The 27,406-nt window shown below is 38.6% G+C and overlaps 1 long non-coding RNA gene across 1 annotated transcript; it reads right to left on the bottom strand.

The window, feature by feature from the left end:
- Nucleotides 1–3,216: 3,216 nt before the first annotated feature.
- Nucleotides 3,217–19,883, bottom strand: LOC132323130 (uncharacterized). The gene is made up of 3 exons (XR_009485268.1): nt 19,718–19,883; nt 10,021–10,099; nt 3,217–4,796 (listed from the first exon to the last, which is right to left on the bottom strand). It is a non-coding gene; the product is annotated as an uncharacterized LOC132323130 (long non-coding RNA).
- Between the last annotated feature and the right edge of the window lie 7,523 nt (nt 19,884–27,406).

Here is a 27,406-nt window from a genome sequence, read left to right as displayed (position 1 = left end):
AGGAACATGCTATACTTAACAGAGTCAAGAAGTTTTGGGGTTTTTTTTTTTTTTTTGCTTTTTGGTTTTTTTTTTTTTTTGAATGTGCTGAAGTACAATTAATTTGAAACACAGAAGCAGACATAATGCATCAATTCAGGTTTGCTTCTGTAGAATGTTTTTGTCAGGACTTAGCTGGTAGCAGCAGTTGATGATGCTTCTTAACCATCGATTCTTGTCGAGCCCAAAATTTGGGAAATTAAGCTAAACTTTGGAGTGCTCCCTGGAATAATTTTCCTCACTTACAAACATGAATGACTTGACTCAAGCAATATTTTTTTAGAAGAAGAAAAGCACACAAAAGGTAAGAAAACAGAGTAATATATAGTATCTTGAATGTTGATTAACACTATTTCACAAATATGTTCTGTGTTAAGGCTTTTGCCTAGTCTGCTTCATTCACATTTTGTGACTGTCAAACATCCCAGGACTCCATACAAGTTGTCTCAAATCCTGTGCTCTAAGCTGGTTTTGTTGCTATAAATTCCTTCCGGCCAGCCCATATTTCACCAATTGTTCTAGCAAAGGTCCCCAACATTACAGCTATAACAGTTCTCTGGTGTGCAGAGAAATATTTAAAAGCATCACTGCTTTTCAAGGAAGACTGGAGTGTTTTGTCCTTCTTATTTTTTCCCTACAGCTACACACAAACACACTTCTTTGCCTTACTCTAGGGTGAGCCTTTAGCTCAACTCCAATGAGCATAATTATTCTACTCAGAAATCTCTACCATAATATAGGCACAAATTTTCTCCGCTGTTTGGCATTAACAGAAGCTCTTTCTAAACACAATAAAGCATACAGAAGATGGATGTAGTTTAAGTCTGTCAATCTGTCCTTTGCATTTATACCTTCCTTTTCTTCTTCAGAAATAAACAGCATGCACCTCCCTTGCCTTTTGCCCCCAACATTGCCTGGTGTTTCTTTTGCCTTTGCTTCCAGCCTCAGCTGCCAAGGCAGCGCAGGTAGCTGGAACTGTGGGATGAGAAGAAGCACCAGCTCCTCGAGCCCAGACAAAGCCCCGAGGAATTATCCTGTAAATCACCAGTCCTTCCCTGCAGTTTCCTTTCTTCTGAGATTTCACACTAGATGTAATGGATCTATTTATAGCCTGGTCCAATTATAGATCACAGAAGGTGTGGTCCCACTCAAGCTCCTTACTTTTTCTTTTCCATTGGGTCTGGCAATCAAATTGCCATTGGATAAATGGGGTCAGATAATTAATCCAACAGAGAATGAGCCTGTCGTAAGAAATTATTCATTTACTCAGACGATCAATGATCTTTTGAGGTCACCCTCCAACCACATGATCTGCAGCTCTGTCTCAAGGGAGGAGGCAGTAGTACATGCCTGGGGAGAAAAGAGATAAGAAGACTGTGCCTTTTGGCATCAATTTGGTTGAATGTAGGTTAGTTGCACTGTGAAACATTTCAAATATGCCCCTCTGGAGAATACATTCTCCTAGCCCACCTATAATGGAATAAAAAAGGAAAAGAGTTTTCATCTTTTTTTTTCCTATTTTGCAACCTGATGCCCAGAGAATTTCACTATCATTATGTTGTAAAGATATTACTTCCCCTCATATAAGACAAAACCAAAAAAGAAATACCAAATCCTCCTTCATATATGGGTACTCTTCTGAGTATCACCCACATAAATGTTCACAAACTCCATATTTCCTTTGGTCTGTCTGTAATATGAGCTCACCAAGCCATGCAATTAATTAATGCTAATGGCATGGTTTGGTGAGCCCATATTACAGACAGACCAAAGGAAATTAGCATTCTATACCTAAGAATTTAGATGTTCATTGAAGAAATTTTTTTCCTCCATTGCAGAAAGGCTCTAAAATCTCTTTCTAGAAGAAACAAAAAGCAGTAGAAGGGCCAGTAGCTAACAACAAAATTAACTTATATATTGCACAAGTCTCTCCACCCCCCCCCCCCACCCCAGTTTTTTTCCATATTTTCCTAAAAATCAAAGAGAGTTGTTTCTGCACTCAGGTTGTTTATTTTGGATTTCCTTGTACAATTCTTATCTCAAGTCATGAAAGAATGAAACTTCTAGAAATCCTTATTCATCTGACCAACACAATTCCATTGTTCCTTGTTATTTTCTTTAAAAAAATCAAGAAAGGGAAAAAGGAATTGGGGGCAAGTGCATAGTTCTTCTTTAAAAACCATCTCAGTTCATGAGACACTAAATGTATTCCAGTTAAATGATTAGAAGAACACATACTTCGTCTTCTAAAATTGTGACAGAAAAGTAACATCCTTTCTCAGCTTCAGCTCAGTCCTTGCTTTGCAGCCCTCGGATAGACTGGAAGGCTGCAAGTAACACAAAAGGGAGGCTCAGAAGAGCTGAAGGAATGACTGAGTTGTTTCTTTCTATAGTGAGCCTCCAAGGAACTGCCCAAATAAGCTGGGAAAAGATTTATGTGTCTGACAGAAGACATTTATAAGAAAAGAGAGGCAGGAAACAGCAAAGGAGTGGGAAGAGTTCACTATAAATGCTTTATTCAAGTTTCTGGGCCAGGACCTGGAGGACTGGAAAAGATGGAGGTTTTCCTTTAAGCTCCAGTGGAAAGTGTTTCTAATATTGGCAGAATCAAGAAAATGAGTGCCACACAGCCTAATACAGAGGTGATAGATTTCGGTCCTCTTAGCTCCCTACACACGTTCTGAACACATATTCTGAGTGAGGAGGCAGTCTGACCAGTGTGCAGTCAGACACAAACACATCAGAGTGCTGGGGGAAAAGAGTAATTCATGGAGGAAAGGGGAAACTTCAGCAGCATTCCCCATTTCTAACCCTATTTGTAAGCATGACTATTACAGGTCATGATAGATAATCATCCCATGAGCTGCAGCTTAAATCTGCCATTTATAATTTTTTTTATTCACATTTTTAAATTATGCAATTCACTAACTTCATGAGACAATAAATGATGTGATACTGGTTGGTCTTATCCCACCTGTTCACCCTCAAATCCTGAGATTTTAAGTGCTGAATAAAATGAAGACTAGCATTTAATCAGATATGCAGAATCCACAAAATACACATGCACTGATCTGAATAGTCTTTGAATGAAATTAATAAATTACAATACATTATTTAAAAAAAACAATTACTACAATGTTTTCCTTTTTTAATTTATTTTTATTTTTTAGAGTTTTGTTGATCTTCGCAAGTTTTTATTATTACATCCACTTCTATGGGTGGATGTGGCTCTCTGTGAAGTGAGAGGTGGTGACAGCAGCTGAAGGTTTTTAGATAGAGTTTTCAATGCTGGGTCTATACATACTTAAAATGTATTCATGTAGTGAGATGGACTGTTCTATACTAGGAGATAGATCCCAGTCTTTTATCATGCACATTTCTGGGTATCTTGTAGTGTTTGCTTTTCTAGTACTGCAAGAAGCCTGTTTGCAAAAGAATTTATAAAGGCCACTGTTTGTAGAAGAATTTATAAAGGTCTCAGTTATGTGTGATGGTGTTATAAAACACAAGGAGGTAAAATGTGTGTTGCAAATCCACTGATGTCCACTGATGCAGCCCTTTCTTTAACTCTGTTCATGAATCAGCATAGCATAAAAACTGCTTCACGACAGACGATTATCTTGTCTGGAATGTGGTGGTATAAATTTGATATGCAGAGGAGCTGTGCTGTCCTGGTTTTTTGCCTGTAAGACACCATCAGCTGATCTGAACAGACTACAAAGAAGGCAAAATAGAAGAAAAAAAATGTTTTTCATGCCTAAAACTGAATTTAAAGTACATATTCTGTTTCTCCATAGATTGTTCTATCATTTTTGGGGGGGAGTCCTTTGAGGCACGAGTTTGTGTGGGCAGATTTAATGGTGGAGCAGCTCCAAATACTCACAGGCAGGGTCTGATGTCTGCCTGCACCAGCTCATGTTGTTATATTGCCTTGGGTAGGTTTGTGTTGTACCATTTTGAAAAATACAAGAATTCAATAATTTCTGATAGAAAGGAGGACTTGGAACTCATATCTAGAAAACTTAAAATTTCTATTAAGACCACAGGAGATACAAGATTTAAGCAGTTACTTCCTTAGCAACTTCAGATAGAAAAGGTACATTTTAGCAAAAATATATATTTTGCAGTTAGAAGCAAAAACAAAACCTAAGGTAAAATATGGACTTAAAACAATTGCAGTCAAAAAAAAACCTGTTCAATCAGTCCCATGAAAAAATTCACCAAGTAGCAGACTGTTAGCAGGGATAAAAACAATGGTATTTGTAACATTTGACTTGCTCATCATTCACTGTTTCAACTGAGTAGATGCATTAAAGGCTCCAAATTACATTCTTCTGATCAACCACATTCTCCTTGTCCATACAAGCAAATTTTACGATTACATTGCCAAATTTCCCTAGATATAAGATTAAAATATCCATCTTTGGATTATATTTCTAGTTGAATTACATCAGAGCAGTCCAGAAAAATAAAATTTTGATCATGTAGAAGTGAGGTGTTTCATGCCATTAAAAATTTTTGAGTGTGTAATCCTCAGCAATGTGTTGCATGTCTTTAAAATCCTGTTGCAAGACATAGGATGGGATAGGAGATCACTGAATCTAGGGAAGAGACGGTGCTTTAGTGCCTTTCTCCTTGTTCTTTTCATTTCTGTGTGTTTGCAGTGCATAAGCCACATTACACACAATTTTTAACAGGCTGTCCCTTGACATTTCTTCTTAACTGATAGTCCTAGGTGAGGTAGTACAGAACAAGTTCTGGGAAGAGAATGGGGAAAAATTGAAATCAGCATCACAGAGAAAATAAACATGAGGAAGCAACAATGTGCATAGACATACACAGACAACAGATAGACACACACATACACTGTGATTAAATTCACCTTGTGTCTTGCATGAAAGCTTCATGCATTGTAATAATGAAGCCACGAAATTTCCTCCCTCAAAAAAATCTAAAATTGTGTTTTGAAGCTGCCTTCTTGCTGGTGAGGGTATTTTGTCTGCTCAGCTTCTTGCCTTTCTTGCCTGGGATAATAGGACACACTATCAAGAAAATGAAAGAGAAAGTTTTGTACCTTTGTGCTGGATTTGGGCAGAAGGCTGAGACCTGCTGCGCACACCACAGTGTTCCTCTCCGAGCATAACTATTTTGACAAAAACACTGTTGGGAAGACAAACACGGTGACAGATGATGGGATTCTTGAGTTCAGGGTCAAGCCTAACAGCTGCCATGATTACCAGGACGAGGCACAAACAACCACATTCATCTGTGGTGCAAATCCATTGATGTCAGCAGATGAAACTGGCTCTGAGAAATGTGGCTGCTCTGCTGTAGGTTTGTTTCTGAGTGAAGGGAGGGTAAGCAGTAGAAAAAACGGAAGAGCATTAAGTAAATATGCAAATTGCAATCTAATATGCAAAGGCTCTAGTTTGTTGCTCCAAACACTCCAATAAATAAAGAAAGCGCTGCATTTGGCAACATATTTGCACATAACACTGTGTACTTTCCACATAAAGCCTTCCAAGTCGACTGGCTAATTATTATTATTATTTTCTCTTCTGCTGTTAGAAAAGCACCTTCCACAAAAACAAGAGCCTTGTTTTGTTGATCTCTCTTTGAGGATTTATATATCGGATTAATTAGCAGTTGGAACAGGACTCACTCCCTCTCACAGCTTCCGTTCTCCCATTAACAGTCTGTGGCTTGGTGCTAAATCTCAGAAGACAGTCCTGCTATTTACTGTTCTGTTTAGTGTGGGATTGCTAATTCTTATCTATTTAAACACAACTGATGATGTCAGGACAGTCAACAAGCAAAGGCAGTTTGTAATTACTAGTCGTAATGTCACTGCTGATCCTAACACTTTTGTAAACTAATAATTTTTCCCTTCATTTCCTCCCTAAGTATTAAAGCACTATAAAAGAATACATAGTATGAGAGTTTGGGGAGAATAATTTCTTTTTTACTTGTATTGCTAATTTTGTAAACTACAGTCTTAATTTGGAAAAAAATTTCTGAAGGTCTTCTTTGCACATTGTTGTCCCTCCGTGTGTGCTTAATTCCTCAAAAATGATTCTGCATTAGAGAGGGGCAATTTTAATATTCCTAAGTGGTCTCACCACTCTTGCCCCCAGTTCATACACAACCCAGATTGAAATATGTTTGTGACTTGACTGGACCATACTGCACTTTGCCATCAAGGCATCTGTATGAAGATGAGCCAGCATCCAGATGAAATTGCTTTAGTTGCAGCAGAATCAGACTAAAACTACTCCAGCCTGAGAGAGTGCATGTAAAGCTGAGCAGGAGATGTCACATCCTGCTTCCATTTCTGAAGCATCGGTGTCTGACAGTGTCAAACAGCTCAGCTGCCTGACAAGCTTCCAGAGGAGCTGTAAGCAGCAGCTCAAGCAAGATCTGGTGCTCCTGCTGCACCCTGCAGCAGGGCTGTCCAGGCAGCTCCACAAGCTGCAGCAAGCTTTCCTCAGCAGCAGGGACAGAGCATGTCTGTAGAGCAGCACACTTGTGTTCTGGGCCAGCTGGTTCCTGGGGACAGCCCCTCTGCACCTGTGCCTCAGGTGACACAGCTGGCTAGTACCCAGCCTGCTCACAGGGCTTGTGGAGAACGCTGGTCTGCCCTTTGCACCACTCAAAGGAATCCCATTCCTAAAGCTTTAAATACTGCAGAGGTTGCAGTCAGATGCTGGGTGAGTCACTTTCCTTCTTTTCCCTCCTTTCCCCCATCAGAAATGATAATATTCTTCTCTGGCAAAAATACAGAGGGAGGATTCAGAAGACAATATCCCTTTCCAAAAGTCAGCCACAATAACAAGAAACTTTGACATCCCAAGTGCATTGAACCAAATGTTAGGGGATTTCCAGGCAATTGCACTTCAGCTTCAGCTCCATCCAAGGAGAACGTTTACCACAGATAAAGAGTAGGATTCATATTTGATTTTGCTTAGACCAACAAAACTAAGATCCAAACCCAGTTCATTACAGTTAATTGCAGAAGTTGCGCTGACTTCAAATTGGATGCCAAATTGAATGCCTAATAAAAGACTTAATAATCTGCATTTTAAACATGGCACTGGGTACCTGTCCTGTGCAGAGATGCAGAAATTTTAATCTCAGAAGATATATTTGCACTTGGCTACTTATCACCTTTAATTAAATTTCACCCAAGAGATTTTTTCCTGTGCCTTTTTTTTTCAATTTAAAGACAAAAACAAAAGCCCTTTCAAGAACTAAAGATCTGACCTTTTTTGAGGGCTGCTTACATTGTATGAATTATGCTCTTCCATAGATTTTGATTAACTGCAGTGATAAATTCTTGTTAATAGCTCATAACAAATATGAGGTTTTTAGTCTTAACCCAAAACTTTAAACTGCTCCTATTTTTAGTAGTCTAAGATCTGTCTATTAGCAAACAATTAGGAACATATATAATGTTGAAAGTATTTCTGTATCCAGTTTGAGCAAGGGGGAGATTCTGGGTCAGGTTTTGAGAATCCAGTGATCCCAATAAATTGTCAGAATGAATTGGTATTTCAAAATCCAGTTTCCAGCAATAACTGATTATCAGGGATGAATTGTAACATTTATATACATATATATCCAAGTGGATTTTGTACATATTTTGAAGTCTGCTTTATTTTTTTGTTTGCAGCTGGAAGAGGGGACTAGAAGGGCCCTATTCAAGTACTTTTTTAGACTGGACTGATTAACCATGTAACAGACCATAACAGTTTAAAATTTTCTTGTACATCCATTTTTATCATTATCTCAGCCTTTCTACAGCCAGACATTTCCTGCAGCCTTCCATTAGAAGCTGAAAAGTTTTCCTGATTTTCCTTTCTTTCCCATTCTGTGATTCTGTGATTCTGTGATGCATTCAGTATCCTATTTATTTGATCTGCCATTTTCCTTCTTGCTTTCCTTTTCAGCACAACAGCTGTAACTTTCTACTAGTCTGATATGTGAATAGCTAAACTGTTTATGGAGATTCCTTTGATTTACTAGCAGTAAACTTTGCAATCCTTTTGAGTTTGTCTGAAAAGAAAAATAATCCAAACATCATGAATAATCCAATAAATAATGAACTGCTGCTAGAATGTAGGTGGAAATTTTTAAGGAAATTTCAGAAGAATTTAAGAAGAAAGAAATCAGATTTACAAAATAGGTCCTTAAAGCTATATCAACCCCTATGGCAGGAAGAAAAATTTTGGCTAAAATATGTCATCCATCTTCATCTGCTCCTGATCTGCACTACATCAGGTGCAATCTCCTATGTAGTCTACTTCTGGACTCTGCCCATTATTATTTCCTTTTAATAGCCTACTTAAAATAAAGCAATGATGATTCTCCAATTATAATCACTTATCTTCAGGTGAGATTTAGCATATATATTCCATTATTATCATGCCCAAAGAAACTGCACCCACTGCTGTTGAGGAATAACCTGCTTTACAGTGGTTCAAGTTCATTAATGACTGTGCTTTTTCATGGATATCTGTGAAAGCTCTGTGCCACGTTGATATTTTGATACAGAGGAAGCTCCAAGTAGATTTAAGGGTCCCTGAGAAGTGGAGACAACATGAAAATTCATGGAGGTCTAGTAGTACTATTTGGCAGCCAATCTGAAATACAGCAAGAGAACACAAAAGCATCCCTTTCCAAATGAAGTTTTCAGAGCAACTTTCACATTGTGCTGTGCTGAGATCTTTGAAATCCCAGTAGTGAACTTCTGCAGTGGGATTAATCGTGTACACCAGCAACAATTTCCAAGCAACATCAAGGCTCCCATCACGAGCGCACACCATTCGACCTTGAGTGGACAGACAGGCAGACAAAATCTGGCTTTCCTACTGGGACATTTTGTGGCATTTATCTCAAGGATGCTGATGGCTTCTTCAGCTCTCAGGTGCATCATGTAGCACAGTTACCTTCCATACACACAGCTTAGCCAGAAGGGAATAGAACAGGTAAAAACTGTTGCACCCTTTTCTACTCCCTTGTCACACCCAGTCTGGTCACACACACCAAAATTTTTTATCATAACATGTACAACCCTTTTACAGGGCAAAAATAAACTCTGCAGTTTTGTATGGCATACACTGAATTTCCCTCCCAACTGCTCTGCCTGCTGCCAAATTGAATTTAACTCACAAGGATATGAACACCTTTCCCTCAAGAAAAATTTTCTTTCGCACTGAAGTTTCAAAGCACATTATTTCTTTGTACTCTGTAATCTCTCTGCATTACTGAGAGCAAATCACTTCCTGACATGTCTTACAAGAGTTATTTCCTCATCCATAATGCTTAGCAATGGTATTGAAATCTTGATACACTATTTTTATAGCTTAGAGATCCATTACCAGCTAACTGTGCAAGAGGCTCTCCCTTACAGAGAGATTAACTTGCTTTGCTTGGAATCAAAGTTAATGTCATCAAGCAGCATTAAGTGGTTGATCAGGTGTTGGTAGCTGTGATGCTGGGACTTCCTCAGTCACAATCCATCACAGCCCACTACTGACAATTTGATTCACAAAGCCCAGATAGTTCAACTGGGAGTGTAGTTTGGATTTTGTGGGACAAATCAGGTGGCACCAAAACAATTAACCTGAAATTTACTTATTGGTATATATGTGATTTTTAAAAAATAAGTGTTCATTTTAATACAAAGAAGATGACAGAGATTCTTGGAGGACAAAGACTCTGTAGGAAAGTCACAAAACACTAATTTCAATTTTTGTATCAACACCTGTATCATGACTCTTCAAATCCACATTGTTAAAGATATTCACCAAGGTGCATTTACTACACTAGTGTAGAAAATACACAGTAAGTACAATTATGTTGTTTTTACATTGCTCATAGGGACCACAGATTTTTATTTTGCTACAGAATTACTTCAGGAACCATACACTAAACTTAAGGAGATGCAGTCCGCTCTAGCCACCAACATCTGACAGACCTTACCAGGGTGTATTCCTTCTTGTTATGACCTCCACTGGTCTCTAGTTTTCCATGTTGAAGACTCTCTGTTTTTGAGGCTCTCCTGCCATAACAAAAAGCACTTAGAACTGTTGAAGAACACTGTAAATATTTGTAAAGAAAAACCAATTTTTGAGGAAAGTCCTATTCTGAAATGAATGAAGAACTTTAACCAACAGGAAGCTCATTCATGAATTTGTCTTGATAAGCTTCATCTCAGGGTTCTGAGACAACTGAAATGAGAGGTCAAGGGGTGTCTTGGGAGATTAAAGTGTCATTCACTGAAACTATCTGCAACATAAAGGACTTTAAATCTCTAGATATAGCTATCCAAGAAGCATGAGAAGCAACAATACAGTCGAAATTAAATTTTTCTCATTAATAGGAATGTACATTAATGTGCATTTGTCCCCAGTATTTACCCTGCTTTAATTGTTTTAGTGAACTAAAAAGGCATGTGTTTCGAATTAAATGGAGATAACTGCTGATAACTGCTGCTCACACGGCAGGGATCCTTTGTTTAACAGCAATACTTGCCATGCTTTGAAGGATGTTGGAGAAATAATTTTGAAAGAACAAAGTCACAAACTTTTGTTCAGTATAAGCAGAGCAGCTGACTTTTTTTGTTCTGTTTAAAATGGATTCAAAAATTTAGATTTTTTTAATGTCTGATAAATTTGTCTTATCTTTAACTCACATCTATATTTATTTTAGCGTGTGAAATGCACTGATAACTTAAAAATTATAAAATAATTATGAAAGAATCAAAGCAGGTGTATATGTATCGCCAAGTGGTGTAAAAAAATGTGCCTCCTAATAGCAGCCTCTAACAAGACATGCTTTCCATGGTAAGAGCATGAAATTCTATATATAGGTGGGTGCAAATACAGCAAATAGTCACTATTTCTCTTTGAAGAAAAAATTACATCAGGTTGAACGTCAGGGTTTTATTTCCTTTCTCTTTGTCAAGCAGCCATATGTAGTTAACAGCAGTAATGCAAGTATTTGCTCCACTTCAAATGAAAATAGTCAGATACTGCTGTCAAAGACATTAATATGTATTTAATGAGTTCACAGAAATATTCCCTGGTTTTCCAAGGGATGTGAAAACTGTCATAGTACAAACTTTCTCCAAACTATGATCTCCTTGGAACAAACAAGACATCCCCTGATTTAGTGAAAATTTCAGTGTCTACAGCATTAGTGTGAGAACGCTCACAAAACATAATCCCCTCAGTACCTGCGCATTACTGACACTACAGAGATAAAGTCAGTTTTATGATTTTGAAAAATAACTGGCAGCGCTGAAGAATGAACCAACCAATTATGCCCTGAAGCAACCCGTGTGACTTTGAATAGAAATAAGGCATTGTAAGGTTATTTAATACAATATTTCAAAGAGAGTGTGACGATTTGCTCATCTTCTGCATGTAGTCAGTGTTTTCTTTGTACAGTGCAGGATACCGTGCTTAAATAATTGTTGACATTTTATGCACATGGTGCATATATTCTGGAATATAATAATGATTAAAGGAGCTTCCTGGGCCACTGGAGACATTATATGTCATTGATAGAATGCCAGAAAAGAGAAAGCATCAACAAACCAAACTCACAGAAGGTGTTCTGTAGCTAATAACAACTATCCTCCTGTCACCTCAAGATGAGAGGAAGGTTAGAGTACAAAAAAATGCTGTCTACATTCTAGCTGAGGGACTCTTACGAAGTGTATTCTTTATACTCTGGCCCCTTCTGCCAACCTTGATTAGTGATCTCCAAAGATACAATGACAGTTCTGCAGATTTGCTGTCCATAGTTTATGTTGCCAGAAATATTCTCACTCATTAATATGTTGTTTTGCTAAAATATCCACATTGTATTTCAATAAGAGTTTCCTAGTTTTTATAATAGAGCTCATATGTGGATATGGTCTACTGAAGTGACACCCTGAACTTCTGTATTTAGGAAGTAACAGTCTATTGGCAGACAGGACTGTGGAATAGATATTGCTTAGATGCCTATTTTCCTGAAGAAAATCAAATCAGTCAAATGGATTTACATATTTTTTAAGGTCAGAAGGAAACATTAGGATAAACTAATCAGAAATTCTGTGTTAAAAATCTGTACTTGTAGCACACTTCTGTATGTAACACATATAAAAATAAGCTGATCATGCTAGAATATTTACCACCCATCTAGAATTTTCCATCTAATATCAAGTTACACAGCATCAGCTCTGTGTGACAGAGAAACATTTGTATTTTGTTGAAGGGAAGTAGACACATGGATACATAAATACACATGGAGCTTGGACATGGAACGGCATATAGATTTATGCTGTCACCTAACCAGAATTAAGAAATACCTAGTTGCCATATCCATTTCAATGCCCTCTCTACAGAATCTCATTGCCAGTGAGAGCAATGGATATGGATATGGATATGGATATGGATATGGATATGGATATGGGTATGGATATGGATATGGATATGGGTATGGATATGGATATATGGATATGGATATGGATATGGATATGGATATGGATATGGGTATGGGTATGGATATGGATATATGGATATGGATATGGATATGGATATGGATATGGATATGGATATGGACCAGCCATCTCTTTGAGAGATGATGGTGAAAGTATCTGAGCACCTGACACTATTGCTATGTCAAGTATTTCCCTAAACTTTGAAGATGTTTCCTTAAACATGCTGAAGAACAGCATGGACTTTTAAACCCAGTTTGTCTCTGCTGTTCCCAAACTGAAGCATCTTTATGCAGAGCATAGTACCAGTGCATAACCTGGTCTTAAAGTTTCTTCAGCTCCCCAGTTCCAAGTGCTTGAAAATTTCCCTCCAGGAAGGATAAGTCACCATTTCCTACTAAGTAGACTAGAAAAATAGTTTACTTTAAAATGGTGGTATTGAGCCTGCTTTTGAAAGTAGAAAGCAACCTTAGAGTGAGAAAAGCACAATACAATTGTCCAAATACAACACCTTAGAAACCACAGTGGGGAGTCGGGGAAATTAAAAAAGCCACAAGAATGCCCTTGCTGAGGGCTACATCTCCCTCTTTCTATTCAGAAAGAGCTGCTCCAAAACCAGGAAAAATAACTGGGATTCAGAGAAGGCTTTCATGACACTTACCTTGTTAGTTAAATAGATCCATGAATCCACACTGGTATCACTACCCTTGGGCTGTGGCAGCCCTGGGATTTCTAGGAAAGGTAGTAAAGCCCAAAGATGCAGTGTATAATTTTTAGCTAAATTTCTCAGGACCGGAGGGAAGGGCACATCTTCTGCAATGAATTTACTTTACAACTTTTTTATGTGGGAGGCCAGAAGGGGGTGTGTTGAGGGATCTAGTTGAGGGCCTTGGCAGTGAAGCAAAAATAAAGACAGCAGTTTTGGTGGTAATTCTAGTTCACTTAGCCAGATAATGTTTCCATGATTCTTTACAACTGCTTCCCTTTTCATGGCATTGAGTTTTCTAGTCTCTAATGCTTCTTTTCTTTCAAAGTAAAGATGTAACAAGTACCTTCTGTATTCCCGTAAGCAAAGGAGACATGGCTACAGAACTAGATATTTTCCCCCTTAATGGAGAAGGACAAAGATTCATGTGCATGTTTCTCTGTGTGATAACTGGAGAGGGCAGATTCATCTGCAGTGGTTTCTGTATCATTATACCCCAAAGTTACTTTCTTAGACTTCTTCAGTTTGGTATTTCTCATCCACTCCTCTTATTTCAGTGTCTGAAAGTAAAATTTGTTTGTGAAAAGGATTTTCTACTCTGTTCTATTTTTTCATTTCATCTGCATAACCTTAGTAAGATCAGAAATTTAATTTAGTCTTCCATTAGTCCTAGACTCAGTGCATCACAGGTTTCTTGATTTGAGATGGATGTATTTCTTGTCCCTTAATTCATGTCTCAGTAACAGCATTTTTCACCTTCTGCAACAAAGTTTTCTCCTCTGTTTCTCATTTTTGTTTTTTATGAGCCTTATATTAACATCCATTAAAGTATAAAAAAATAGAATCAAAGAATCACAGAATCATGTAGGTTGGAAAAGACCTCTGAGATCATTGAGTTCAACCTTTGATCACCACTTTGATCAACTAGATCACAGCACTGTGTGCCAAGCCCAGTTGCTTCCTGAACACTGCCAAGGATGGTGACCTCAGCACCTGCCTGAGCAGTTCATTCCAATGTTTAACAACCCTTTCCATGAAGAAGTTTTTCCTGATGTCCATCCTGAACCTTCCCTGGCACAACTTGAGGCTATGTCCTCTCATCCTAAGAGATATTAAGTATCTCAGCATTTTCCTCATCCTTGGTGACTATGCTCCCCTCTGTTTCCAATAAAGATGGATATTTTCCTTGGCCCTCCTTTTGTTGTTAGCATATTTATAAAAGTTCTTACTATCTTTCACAGCAGTGCCCAGATTGAGTTCTAGTTTAACTTCCACCTTTCTAATTTTCTTTCTACATGGTCTAATGCCATCCTAATACTCTTCCTGAGTTGCCTGCCCCTTATTCCAAAAGTCATAAAGCCCCTTTTTTTGCCCAAGTTCCTGTGAGAGTTCCCTGTTCAGCCAGGGTGGTCTTCTTCCCAAATAGCTCCTGCTTCAGCACATAGGGCTGGCCTGCTCCTGCGCCTTGAAATCCTAACTTTTTAATAACACCATCTTAATGTAAATGCTTCTAAAATTTACAGACAATTTCATTTTCATTCTTAACACTTTCAGTCAAGAAAATTGGTGGTAAACATTGATTCTCCTACACATTCTCTATGTAGGAGAATCAATGTTATATTATATTATTAATCAATGTGTACTAAATAACTGAAAACTCGACTTCTAGGTAAAATGAGACTGCCTGAGCTTGCTGCTAAGTCATTTTCTTGTACAATGTTAAGGTTACACTCTTTCCTAGACCTGACAAATGAGTTAAAAGTTGGGGTGCTGCTTTTAGACAGACTGCTAAACAAGGTAAAGTTTTAAAGATAGGATGTGCCAGAATGTGAAATGAGTGCTAGCATTACAAAATTGGGGTTCAGCTTATAGATAAAAGAGTTTCCAGTGGCTTCCAATGCCATTTCAGCATAAAACTGATCCTGCCTTTTTCCTTTAACTTTCACACTTTCAGCTGTTTAACCTCTGCAGAGGAAGATCCCCAAGAGGTTTTGTCTGTTTAAAAGTTCTCATCCAGAGTTTTTCAAACTACAAACTATTCTATCATTGAATTAAGTGTATGCATATATTAAATGTGCTGAAATAACAAAAAATAACATAACTGTGCATTGAGATGTTCATAAAAAGCAATGTAAGTTTTCCTTTCAAAATGAAAAATATGGGATTACAGTACCTTTACTTCACAGGAAAATGATTTCATATATAAATGGATGCAATCGGGAAATGTTCAGGCAATCGCATTGCTTCACTGGCTGAACATCCCTAAGTACATTATAATTTAGGTCTTAAGGTTTAATTAGCAGAATACAGTTTGGGCAAATGAACAGCATGGAGGTGCCAAAACATGAAATTCTAAAAATAGGAGCCCATAAATCTTCCCGCTGTGGTGCACATATGCAGCTGTACAGTGTCTGATGGATTGAAAACTCTGCCTGAGAACAGCATTAAGATTCGCAGCAGCAGAGGAACTCGACTGAACAAATTTCATAGGGCAGCAGGAATTTATCATGTTTGTTCTGTCAATGTAACTCACATCTCACTCACTAAACCCCATAAAGGAGCGCAGGAAGCAAAGAGAGAAAGGCAGAGAAGAGGAAATGGAGTGATATCAAACAGGGATTTTTTAAAGAGATTTATACATAAGCTACTTTGGGACTACATTGCTTCTTGAGAAAGAAAGAAAATGTAAAACAAAAGAACCATTAACTAGTATATTGTTTTTATTTTGCACTATGTTTCATGACATAGTGCTTTTTTGAGGTGCTCTGTCAAAATACCAATTCCCAAACCTTTTCAAAGGAGTGCATATAGTATTTCCACTTGAAGGGAAGCAGATCATAAACCCATAAGGTGCACTCCTGCAGCAATCGCTTTGACAGTTCTTAGGACAGTAGCCAACAGAAATGTTTTCTTCAGAAAAAGGATATAAAATGAGTCTATCCAATCTTTCCTGTTCTTGTTTGGCCTTTGTGTGCATCACAGAGCCTAAAAACCAGTCTTCCTTTCTGGATAGAATAGATTTGCTCTGTGTGATTGACAAGTAGAGGTATGAAAAATCATACCTTGATTGGCTTCAAGATCGTTATATAAACCCTAGCTCAAAGGAGTCCATGACAGAGAATGTTCTGCCACCACAACCATCTGAAGATGGAAAGTAAGCATCTTTGGTCAGCCTTATTTATCAGGGTGACAATATTGTTTTAACCATGAATTCTACCAGCTGGGTAGCATCACTGGGGATAAGACTTGTTTTGGAAATGTAAAGGTGAGAGTGAACTGCTGGTATTGCACTCCAAAGGACGTCTGAGGACATGTGCAGAATATGCCATGGAGGAAATGACTTGAAGATTATGAGTAAGAAATAAGATTTACAATCAAACTCCAGATCAGTATAGCATTGTGGATTGACACTTTGGAGCACAAACAGCGTCTTAGGAAATATTCAAATCATGTCTGTGTAGACAGAGATCCCCAAAGGTGGTTTTCTGTTGAAATAGCAGTGCTGTGAACTTTGCAGTCAGTGTCACCAGACTGTTAGCAGCGCACAGTTCACTGTACAGAGAGGTGACAGATGGTGACTCTAACTCCTATAAGACTGCAGGAGCAGAGCTGATATCCCAGTACAAAGCCAACTAGCTCAGCATCAACACAGGACCTGACAAAACATTTCTTCAGAAATGAGCTAACCAAGTATGGAAGGAGTGCCAGCCTTTGCAGGGAGATTTAGGGCACAGTCTATCCCTCTCTCTGCAGAGAAGCTCAGGTGTGGAAGTCTGTATAACCTGCAGAAACAGAAGCAGGAACAGCTGCTCCTAAGCTGTTACAGAGCAATCAAGCCGATTAGAGAGGTGCTAAAGACCAAACAATTTTCTCTACATGGTGCTGTCACATCCAAGTCGCTGGTAACAGCTCTGCACCATGCTCCATTTTCCTCTGTACTGGTGTCCAAAAAAACTGCTTTTACCTTAAGTGGATAGTGCTTACCATGATTGTGCAGTGGCTAAACTCCAGGGGCCTACCCTGTCTTCTTAAGATTCTTGGACATAAATAGATTTTCCCAATTTCCATGTTTTTTAAATGTGCCTTTATTATTTTTTCAAATAAAAAGATTGCAGTGAATGCATAATCTCAAGGACTTCTTGAACTGTACCAGGGGAATGGTGTCTCCAAAAGTAACCACAGAAAGTGGAATTAAAATGAGCTGCAAGGCAGGAATAATGTACCAGAAAGGGGTTCAAACTTTAATTTTATTGAGAGAAAGTCCTTTTGTGTAATCTGATTCAAGTCTTTTTGCCTCTTATTGACATCTGACAAAAGAATCCTGAACTAAATAAATGAGCTCTCAGAACGATTTTAGGAGAGATTAGGTGTTTCTTAGACCTTTTCTTGAGAAAACATTGCTTTTGACTAATGTCTTAGAACCTATCTCACAGCGATCTCAGTAGAGGAAAGACAGTGAAGGATTGTGTGAGTAAAGCACATGCCTTCAGCTGGGCTTAATAACAGATCAGGGCTTTCTGCTGTATACAAAATGGAAAGTAAACTCAGTGGATGCTCTATCTGCCTGAGGATCTGTTTCTTTGATTCTAGAGAGCAGAATAAGCCTTACTTTTAAACTTTTTAATTAAGACAAAGGTTGGTGAGACTTTTGTTTGATTGGTTAGGTTTTCCCCAAAAAGGCTATTTTAGGTGTAGACTGTTCATATCTGTACAGGAAAAAAACACAGTCCCAAAATAGACCTGACAACTTGTATTTTTTTCAGACTTTTTTTAAGTACGGGCTAACTGGAATGTAAGAATCGTCTATAAAATAGCCTCCTCATGTGTTCATGTGTGAGAAAAAGCTCGGTACCTCACATTTAAAATACTACCTTACGTAGTCAGAAAATGCAGACTGAGGGCAATGATTTAGTGAACAAACCCTCCGACCCGTGTTGTGATGTTTCATTCCAAAACGTCCCTGGATGACATAGTATTTAAAAGCACTATGAAATGTTTCCTTTTAGTCAAATTATTTCTTTTGAATATTTTTTTAATATTCCTAAACATAACTGTCTTGTGACTGCATGCAGAACAGATATGCAACAATTTATTTTGCCATTTAAAATGAGCAAATTTCACTAAATAGATTGCAAGTATTTTCTTCACTTTAAGGAAACAAGGAAGATCAGGGTCATCAACATAAAAATACAACATTTGCAGCTTGCTATCTCTGCTACAATATTCTTCCTAAAGGACATTTTTAAATGGGGAAAACAACTGGTAACACCATAAAATAATGACCCAGACCATCAGGTGAAAGTCATGCAAGCTTGGAGGTGTAGGGTTCTTTTTATGTTCATTCACTGGGGGTGGAGTTTGGACTCCCATTTCTGTCTGTTGCCACATCTCAGCAACCTCAGAGTTGCTCAGAAATACACTGAGAGTAATTCACATGAAACATAAAATAGAGCCAGATTAGACCAATTTGGGGCTCTATTTTCAACTAGATTCTCTTTTCTGTTCTCTCTGAGCAAACTCTTCTCCTCTTCCCCATTCCTACTCTCCATTTCCTTTGTTCCTGAACACAAATGAAAAGAACAAAGCAAAACCAAAGAAAATTTGTAAGTGTACTGCTTCTAATTCTGCTGTAACCCACTGCCTGACCAGCAGCTGTTGCCTGGCACTGTGGCTGTGCTTTGCTGCTTTAATAGTTTGAAGAAAAGTAGGTTAGCACCCTTGCTGTTATTAATACCTCATCAAAAAGGACACGAGAGCAATCAGAGAAAAGAAATGAGAGCAGGTGGGAGGGGAGATGTGGAATGAGGAAAAAGGTGTCAGGGAACCATTTGTTCACTCTCTGATGACCAGCCAGTTGTTTTCCTAACCCCAAAGAATGAATAAGCCCTGACAACATATCCTGTAATACTAATGACTAATTGCATATTATTTGGCTGCAATTCCTCTGTGATAATTCAAGATGGACAGTGTACTATGTCATGATAAATGCTATTAGGGACATAATCTTCCCCATTCTGCCAGTTTGGTTTGCATTATGTCTAGAGAAAGATGTTTGCTGGCGAGACCAGAGGAAGCACATAAATTCTCCTTCTAAATCCCATATCTTTTCTCCCTTTCTGTGAGCCTCACGTTCAAGTTCGTTGAATTCATAACCAACTAGTCAAAGGTGAGGGCTGAACACTCAAAAAGGGATGAGAAAAAAAATCTGTTAGGTTGATAAACCCATAAGGCATACAGCCACCAAGAATAAGAGTCACTATGTTTTAACAGATTATTAACCTACACAGCATAGATTCTAACAGGCCTAGAAAACTCAAAGAGGAAATTGTTTGCCTGTTATCACACCTTTATTAAAAGGTACTGTTTGTCTTTTCCCAAGTAGATTGAGGACTAATCCTTCCTAGCTCTAAATAAAAGGAAGTTTTCCCAAATGAGATGGCATAACACAAAGACCAAAACAGAAACTCAAGGCAGAAAAAAATTACCCGCTGCCTACTGTTCAGCATCAGTCTGAGGCTCCTGTGACAATTCTGTGTTAGGTGGCTTCAGCAATTTCTGTCCCATGGTTCAGCTGTTTGCAGGATTTTGTGAGAAGTAACAGTGGTGAAGTACTCTGGCTAAAACAGGAGGAAATTTCTGTCTCCAGATCCCTTGTTGTCTTGGTTCCTTGTAATGCCCAGCAAACAGCAGGACAAGCACAGCAGGCATGGCATGGGGGCAGGGAGGCAGCTCTTGCATTTCCCTGGCAAACATCCATGAAAGCACAGCCTCAGGGCATAATCACTGATGTGGCAGAGATCCAACCCAGCAGAGGAAAAGTGGGTGAGCCTGCCAGGCTGGCTGTCTGCACTGGCTTGCTGTGCAGGCAGGTAATTGTTCAGGCAAAGACAGCAGAAGTGCTGGGATCTACAGGTAGGATCTCGGGATAGAGGACAGGGCAGGGCAAGCAAGTGTTTTGGTGGATCCACAGAGGGGAGAGCAGGAGTAGGCTATTCAAAGCAGCAAACTGTGGGATGGGGTATCCGTCCAGTCAACTGCACTCTGAAAAGGGGGCCTAGGGGTACATTTCCTCCACTTCTCCTGATGAAACTGCCATAAGGAGGTCTGAAAGTTCCAGGGCTGCAGTTGAGCTTTTGCAGTGCTTGAAGACCTAGGCATCCCATTGAGGCATCAGTGCCATGATGCAGATAGAGTAAAAGCTGTGAGTCCCAGTGTGACTCCTAACCCAGTGATCCAGTAGTCTCCCCAGCAGCCGTCATTTAGGTGAAGGACCAGAGAAATGCAGTCCAAAAATGGGGAGAAGTTGTTTCCATGGAAGACACAGGTGTGAGTTTGGAGATTTCCTACTCTGGATTCACCACAGAGGAAAGCACTAAGTAATGGAACTGGAACTTGAATCCATTTAGCGCTCTGTCAGTCAATGGGGTTAACTTGAAGTAACATCTGTGTGTGGAGTTCAACTAATGAAAGCTCCAAAATTCCTTACACTGAACCTCTGGTAAACTTAAACTGACCAGCTTTTTGTTTTATTGTAGGTCTTTTTGTTTTGTTGCAAGATTTTTGTGTACATGCTATCTCATAATCAATAGTTGTACTTTGCTGAAAAAACAGAATAAACACGATGTGCTTTAGGGAATAAAGTGGGTTTAGCAGAATTGTTGAGCAAATGTAAAAATTCCAACTACTCAGCTTGTGCCTATGAATCCACAGTAATAAACTTGTCCAACTCCATGCATTCTCAGCAAGCTGCAAGACTTAATCTTTAAATATGTACACACATATATATATAAATGAGACTGGTGAACAGTTGCCCATTCATTTTGGGCTGGAAGAGGCTTATCTCCTCACAAAAGGTAATCAACGTGGTGCCACGTTGTGTACACAAATACCATCCTGTTGATGTTGGACATCATGGCAAAACCTGAAATTAACCACTTGCACGAGTCCCTTCGGTCCCTGCTAGTTATCTCTATCAACAGCAGACACTACAATTGGAAGCTCCACTGTCCAAGGTTGAAATTGATTTCCAGACAGTAAAACATCTATGCCAGCTTAAAACTGCTTCCCATAAAGCTTCTCTAGTGTGATGCTTCATTCTTTAAGGATGAAATAGGGTGTGAGTAAAGGGGCTCCTACCTTTACATACTGCATTTGTCAGATTCACTTTTTGAATAATTTTTATGCAAACTTTCTTCTTGTGACAGGATTTTTCCAAGCTTTTATACATTCAACTGCATTTATGTATAGACACAGGAATGCAGCTTCAAGCTGGGAAATCACTAAGAGCCAGATCCTACAGGATGCAGAAAGCTGCTTTCTGGGCCACCTAAAACATGGCTGATTCCTGCTGTAGGAACAAAAATTGGATATATATTTTTTTTTTATTTGGACCTATGTTTTATAATATTATTTATTTTAAAAGCCCAGTACACTGTCAGTCTTTTTATATTCTTTATACAGGAACTATTCATCCCATGTGCCACATGATATTTTTTAGAGTTCATCTCCTAAATATGGTTTTAATGTTTTGGAGTTGCTATCCAGGGACTGTGAAGCCTCGAGAGAGTAGATTAACATCATCTACCTCTATGAAACAGGAAGAGACTGAGCACAAAGTAGCACAGACTTTCTCTGGGCAGCTGATGGATATATTTGGAGCTTCCTTGAGAGAAGTTGTCATTAGATTATATCATCTTCCTCTGTGGACTCAAGTTTGCCTGTGGACTTCACCTCCTGTCATGAATGGAAAAAACAGCAATGTCTACAGTGCTGTAAGGGAGATTTATGTCACACCCCAGAAAGGAAGTTCTAATGGATTAGATTCCATGGAGAACTTTTGGGGTCTCTCTCATGGTAGGTTTCAGGAAGAGGCTAAGGAGACATATCAGGAGTAGCACAGGCACAGCTGATCTTGTCATGAGGCACATCAGAGGTGAGCTGGGCTCCCTGGGGTTTGATTCTCTGTCCATACACCACGGGGACCACGGGAACTCACTCCCCTCCCTACTCTTTGTCCTCAGCCTCAGAGTGCTGCCCCGGGGAAGGAGGAGGTGCAGCCCCATTCTGGAGCCTCTCTAAGACTCAGCAAGGGGCATGTGGAAAACTGCCACAGTACTTTACACAGTTTGTGCCCATCTCTTTCTGTAGCATTTGTCTTCTAAGGAGGGATAATTTTTCTGAGCCAACTGTCATGCACATTTACTAAAAATGATGCATTTGACCTTGTAAATTGATGTTGCAGTCTTTAAGGGGAGAGGCATTGCTGGTTTTTGTTCCAGGGCTTGAGATGAATCCCACCAAAGGAAAAAAGAAAAGGCTACAGTCTCAAGTACCAATAAAACAATCAATTCACACCAAATCAAGACAGTTTTAAGAGTACCTGCAACCTCATACAACCAGAAACAATGCCAGATGAGATAGATGTGCTGGAGCATAAGGGACAAAGATTCGTTCAACAAGTTGCGATAGGATTTTTGATTGGGATGAGAATGAAGGCACTTCACTGGAATATTTTGGGTTAATTATTTATTTAATAATTCAAAAATTCACTATAATAACAACATCCAAAAGAGACCTCTAGTGAGCTCTGTGGGCAAAAGAGGAGCATGGGTCAATAAGATAAACAGCTGTTAAATGCCCCTTTTTGTCAATAAAACACCTTCAGAAGCTGCTTTGCCAGACCCACTATTGGTGGTTAAAAGAGATTCTGAGCCACTGCTATCTAGCCCTGTAACTTAGACTCCCAATGCATTACTGCAACAACAACAAAGAGAGAGTGACACTCAAAGACATGGAGCTGGATGCCAGTAAATGCCTCAAAATAATTTATTATTAAAGCTTGAGAGAAGAGGGAGAAAAGTGAAGAATAATGCCAGAAATCAGATAAACAATTAGTAAATATAGCTGTACCACATCACCACTTCCTGTCACCTTCACTCAAGATGCTGCTTACAGTAACTGAAAGTGATAACATCTGGCTTACTGTATTTTAGAAAATCCTTTTGAAGTTATGTTCTGATGTATTTGCCTTTCTACAGTCAGATTGGTGTAAATTTGAGTACTGTGAAGCTACACAGTTCCAGATAGAGATTAACTGAAAATGCTTCTTCATCACTATGATACAATAATACATTACACAGCTACTAGTTAAAATTCAGGGAGATAACTCCAGTAGCCAGTTGTTGAGCACAAATGAAAATGTTAAAACATGACCTCTTTAAAAAAAAACTGTCCTCAATCCATCTTACATTGTCCTGCTATTCCATTTCTATTTGCAAATTCAAATGATCACTGAAATAAATATTACTCCACAGAAGGAAGTAAAGACTAAGATAGCCTTAGCATCCTAAACGTTAAGGTCATCCCCAGCATTATTAACATGATGTTTTCTTTTTACGTTTATCAAAATGTTCCCTGGGAAGTGCTGATGTGTCTCATGACTCTAAGATGTTATCTCTTTTTACCACTTCTCTTCTAGAGCTGATAATCTGACTAGAAATAATAAAAGATAATATTTAATTAAATGACTGCTGGCTGAAGTTTAGAAATATTTTTCTCCATCACTAGATGTAGAAAAATACCTCTTTTAAAAATTGCATTTTTGCAGCTTTAAAATTTTGGGGTTTATTGTTTTAAAATGAAAAAGGAGCAAAAGCATTTCTACATCAAGCTCTCAAATTATGTGGGGCAAATTGAAACATATTTTGGGTACCTGTCTGAGTAACAGCAGAAGCTGGTTCAGGTCCAGACTACATTTCCTTTCTGTGCAGTGGATACAGCCTCAGTCCCACTGGTTTTGCCTTTGATTGCAATACTAGCAGAGGCTGGGCACTGCTTAGAACATATTCCTCAGCTGATACACTAAGGTGAGCACATAAATATCAAGTAAGGGAATACAGGGTAGAAAAGTACACCAAGGTCTCGGTAACATGGCTGAGAATGGTTGAAAGGAAGAGTCAGGGCTGCTTTCTCCTACCCAGTTCTGGTCACACTGCTTACAGAACCTTCTGGAAGACAAACGGCCATGACCACTGCTCTGTTTTCCCAGAGGAACACACATCAGTGTGTATGGTCCATATCTTACTGCCAGGTGACAGTATTCTAGAAAAAGACCAGGAGATGAACAGATTATCAGATCATAAATCTATGCTGCTTTAGATTAGACATTGTTTTGTGAAGGCACTAGTGAGGGGAACTAAGGGACCATGGATCAAATTCAGTAATTAAAAGGGTAAATTAAATTCACTGGGGAAAGTAAGGGAGATTCAAGACATGTCAAAGAGAGCAATAAATGTCAAAAGGATCATAGAGGGTTAAACAGAAAAAATATCTTGGAAACCTATGATTCAGTTAAAAATGGACCTTTAAAGGGACCTTTTAAGTTAAAGGAAAGCAAATTAGATCCAAGAGTGACTAAGCAAAGGAGTGGCTGAACTGAGGAAGAGCCATGGTGTACCCTGAGGCAGCAACCTCAAAGAAGATGAGCATGCAAAAGACCAAATGAAAGAGAGAATCAAGTAAAAGCTATAAAATCTGCCTAAGTTCATAGTCTAACAGCATCCATTTCATGCCACGTGTAGGACCAATGAGATTGGTTGGTTAGAGCGCAGAGCTAATAATGCCAAGGTTGTGGGTTTGGTCCTCATATGGGCCATGCACTTAAGAGTGGACTCAATCATCTTTGTGGGTCCCTTCCAATTTAGAATATTCTGTGAAGCGTCCTGAAACCTTCCAGACAGTGAGAACTTGTAGTTCTCCTCGACTGTAATGCACTGCTATCTATCTTAAATGCTGACAAGACATAAATTGGAAGCAAAGGGATTCCTCTTAGATTTTCTCAGTATTTTCAATGCATATTTTTAAGAGACATTAAAGGTCATGAAGGAAGCTACATTCAGATTTCCTGCCTATGTCATACAAAAGCTTTGTCTTCAGAAACTTTACTCTTGTACACTTGAAAGTCTGCAAGGGTTTGTGTTTTCTCACTGAGCCTGGAAAGTTTTGAAAATGACAATTGGAGAGTTTCAAGGCTTGACCTCACTGAATTCTATGAATTCCTCACCAGTGAAAGTGTTCCTCACAGTTTGTAAGTGCATCAGAAACCAACTTCAGCACAAAGGGCTAATCTCTAGTTGTTTTATAATCCAAGACCAGACAGGGATACTGACATTTGAAAGAAGTGTCTGAAGATTATAGTCCCATTCAAAGCTTTTCAAACAAATGCTGAAAATTAGGCATGAGTGGATTCTTTGACTTGAGCAAAAAATTGTACATCTGCTTAAACTTTAAAAAAAAACATGTATTTTAAGAACTGGGTCAGGTCAAAATTATTTCCCACTTTTCTGCATAGACCATTACAACTAAATGTTTAAATCCCTATCTGTCAAGGGAATGATTAAAGAAACAGTATTGCAAATCAAGTTCAAATCTATGTGTTTTAGAGTAATCTCAGTGTTACTTTTTAAGTGGTCTAAGAGACACTTTGTAAGAAATCATGTGCTTTATGATCATCAGGACACACAGCAGTTAGTGACCCGACTATTTTACAGAACAAACGAACAAGGCTGTTATCTTCAAGATACTCACAAGCAGAGATATCTGCCTGAGCAGCTTACACTGAAATGTGCCAAAAATAAAAATAAACATTTGAAATAGCAAAAAAAAATATAGCAAGATGAACCATTTCACTGAGTTGGTACCTACTACAGGAAGAAATATTCTGTAGTGTTAAAGCATACCAAGAAAGGTTTTATTGGTCCATTAATGCACATAATGGGAGCATTGCAAAGCAGAGATATGATACAGAGGTGAATGAATTTCATTCAGTGATGGGTGAAATTCTCCCTCAATATGTAATCTCTGCAGTCTTCTGTGATATTTCTCTGTGAAAGCAGGAGATAAATATCATTAAGTTTTGTTGCCTTTGCTTTTGGGATGATGCAGCGATGTCAACTTCCCCATGACATGTGAAGTCATCTTCACACCTGTTCTGATGTGTTGCTTCCTGTGTGCTGGGCAAGACCTGTCTAAGAAATTTCTGTAATGGAATAAAATTTTTAAAAATTGCTGTGCTATAAAGCAAACATGTATATTAAAAAAATGCAAATAGCATGTCAAGCTACCTCTGCCACTCTACTTATGAGGTAAGAGGTTTTTAATAAATGTTATTGAAATAGACATGGAAAGATATTTGAGAGCAGCTGGTCACAAGCATACCTTGTTTATTTTTATCTCCCAATCACAGATGTTTATAAAGTCTGTGGATTGCTCTAGGGGTCTGCAAATTCTGATCAAAGCAGACTTATTATTGGTAGTCTTGATTCACTGTACTAAGGTCAATGCCATCAGTGGAAGCCAAAATAAAAGGTGGAAAACACAATTATAACACAGGATAACAGTGAGATTTCACAGAGCAAGCTCTTCATTAATCCACCCCATACACATTAGCATGAATGATTAGCCAATATGCAGTCTTGCTGACCTCTCTCTATTAGAAAGAGAAACTCACGATGTGGTCAAGTATAGCTTGCATGTAATCCTTCTTTTTAACGAATGAATACAAGTTTTGCTTTCCTCAATGCAATAAAAATAAACAAGAAGAAGAAGTTTATTTTTCCAGCACTCCAAGCTCAGTTTTCTGTCTCACTCTGAGCACCATTGTACCAGCACACCTTGAATTTTCTCTTTGTTTTTCTGGGTTTCCCAGTAGAGGTTTTTCACTTCTTTGTTTCTTCCTGGCAGATAAAACTCAAAAGCAAAACTGTCACATTGCAGCCCCAGCCCCAGAAACACACGGATCCTGTGGCTCAGCTTCTGTTCATCCTGCTCCAAAGCTCTGTGTAATATTCCTGTTGTTTCACCTGTCCTACTCTGCACTAGGATAAAATGCTCTTTATGGTGGTTAGCACACCTACTAACATCTCAGGTATTCAAGGTCTTTCTTTGCATAGCAGTAGCTGCTGGTAGCCATCAGCCTTCCTTAGCCTGACAGGTTCATATGGAAGCTGCAATGTTCAGCGAGCTGGTGATCAGGAATTTCTGACAGTGAGCTAAACACAGAAGTATCCTGTGGTAGAAATCCTACAGTAATTTCCAGAGGACTAAAAACTTTAAAAAAAAAAAATCTATTAAATTTTGTGTTACAGCTCCAAGAGTGACAATTGATAGCATAAAGT

The sequence above is a fragment of the Haemorhous mexicanus genome, chromosome 1, assembly GCF_027477595.1.
Source record: "Haemorhous mexicanus isolate bHaeMex1 chromosome 1, bHaeMex1.pri, whole genome shotgun sequence".
Classification (NCBI taxonomy): domain Eukaryota; kingdom Metazoa; phylum Chordata; class Aves; order Passeriformes; family Fringillidae; genus Haemorhous; species Haemorhous mexicanus.
The sequence above is the reverse complement of the archived record's forward strand: the minus strand, read 5'-3'. Positions and strand labels throughout refer to the sequence as shown.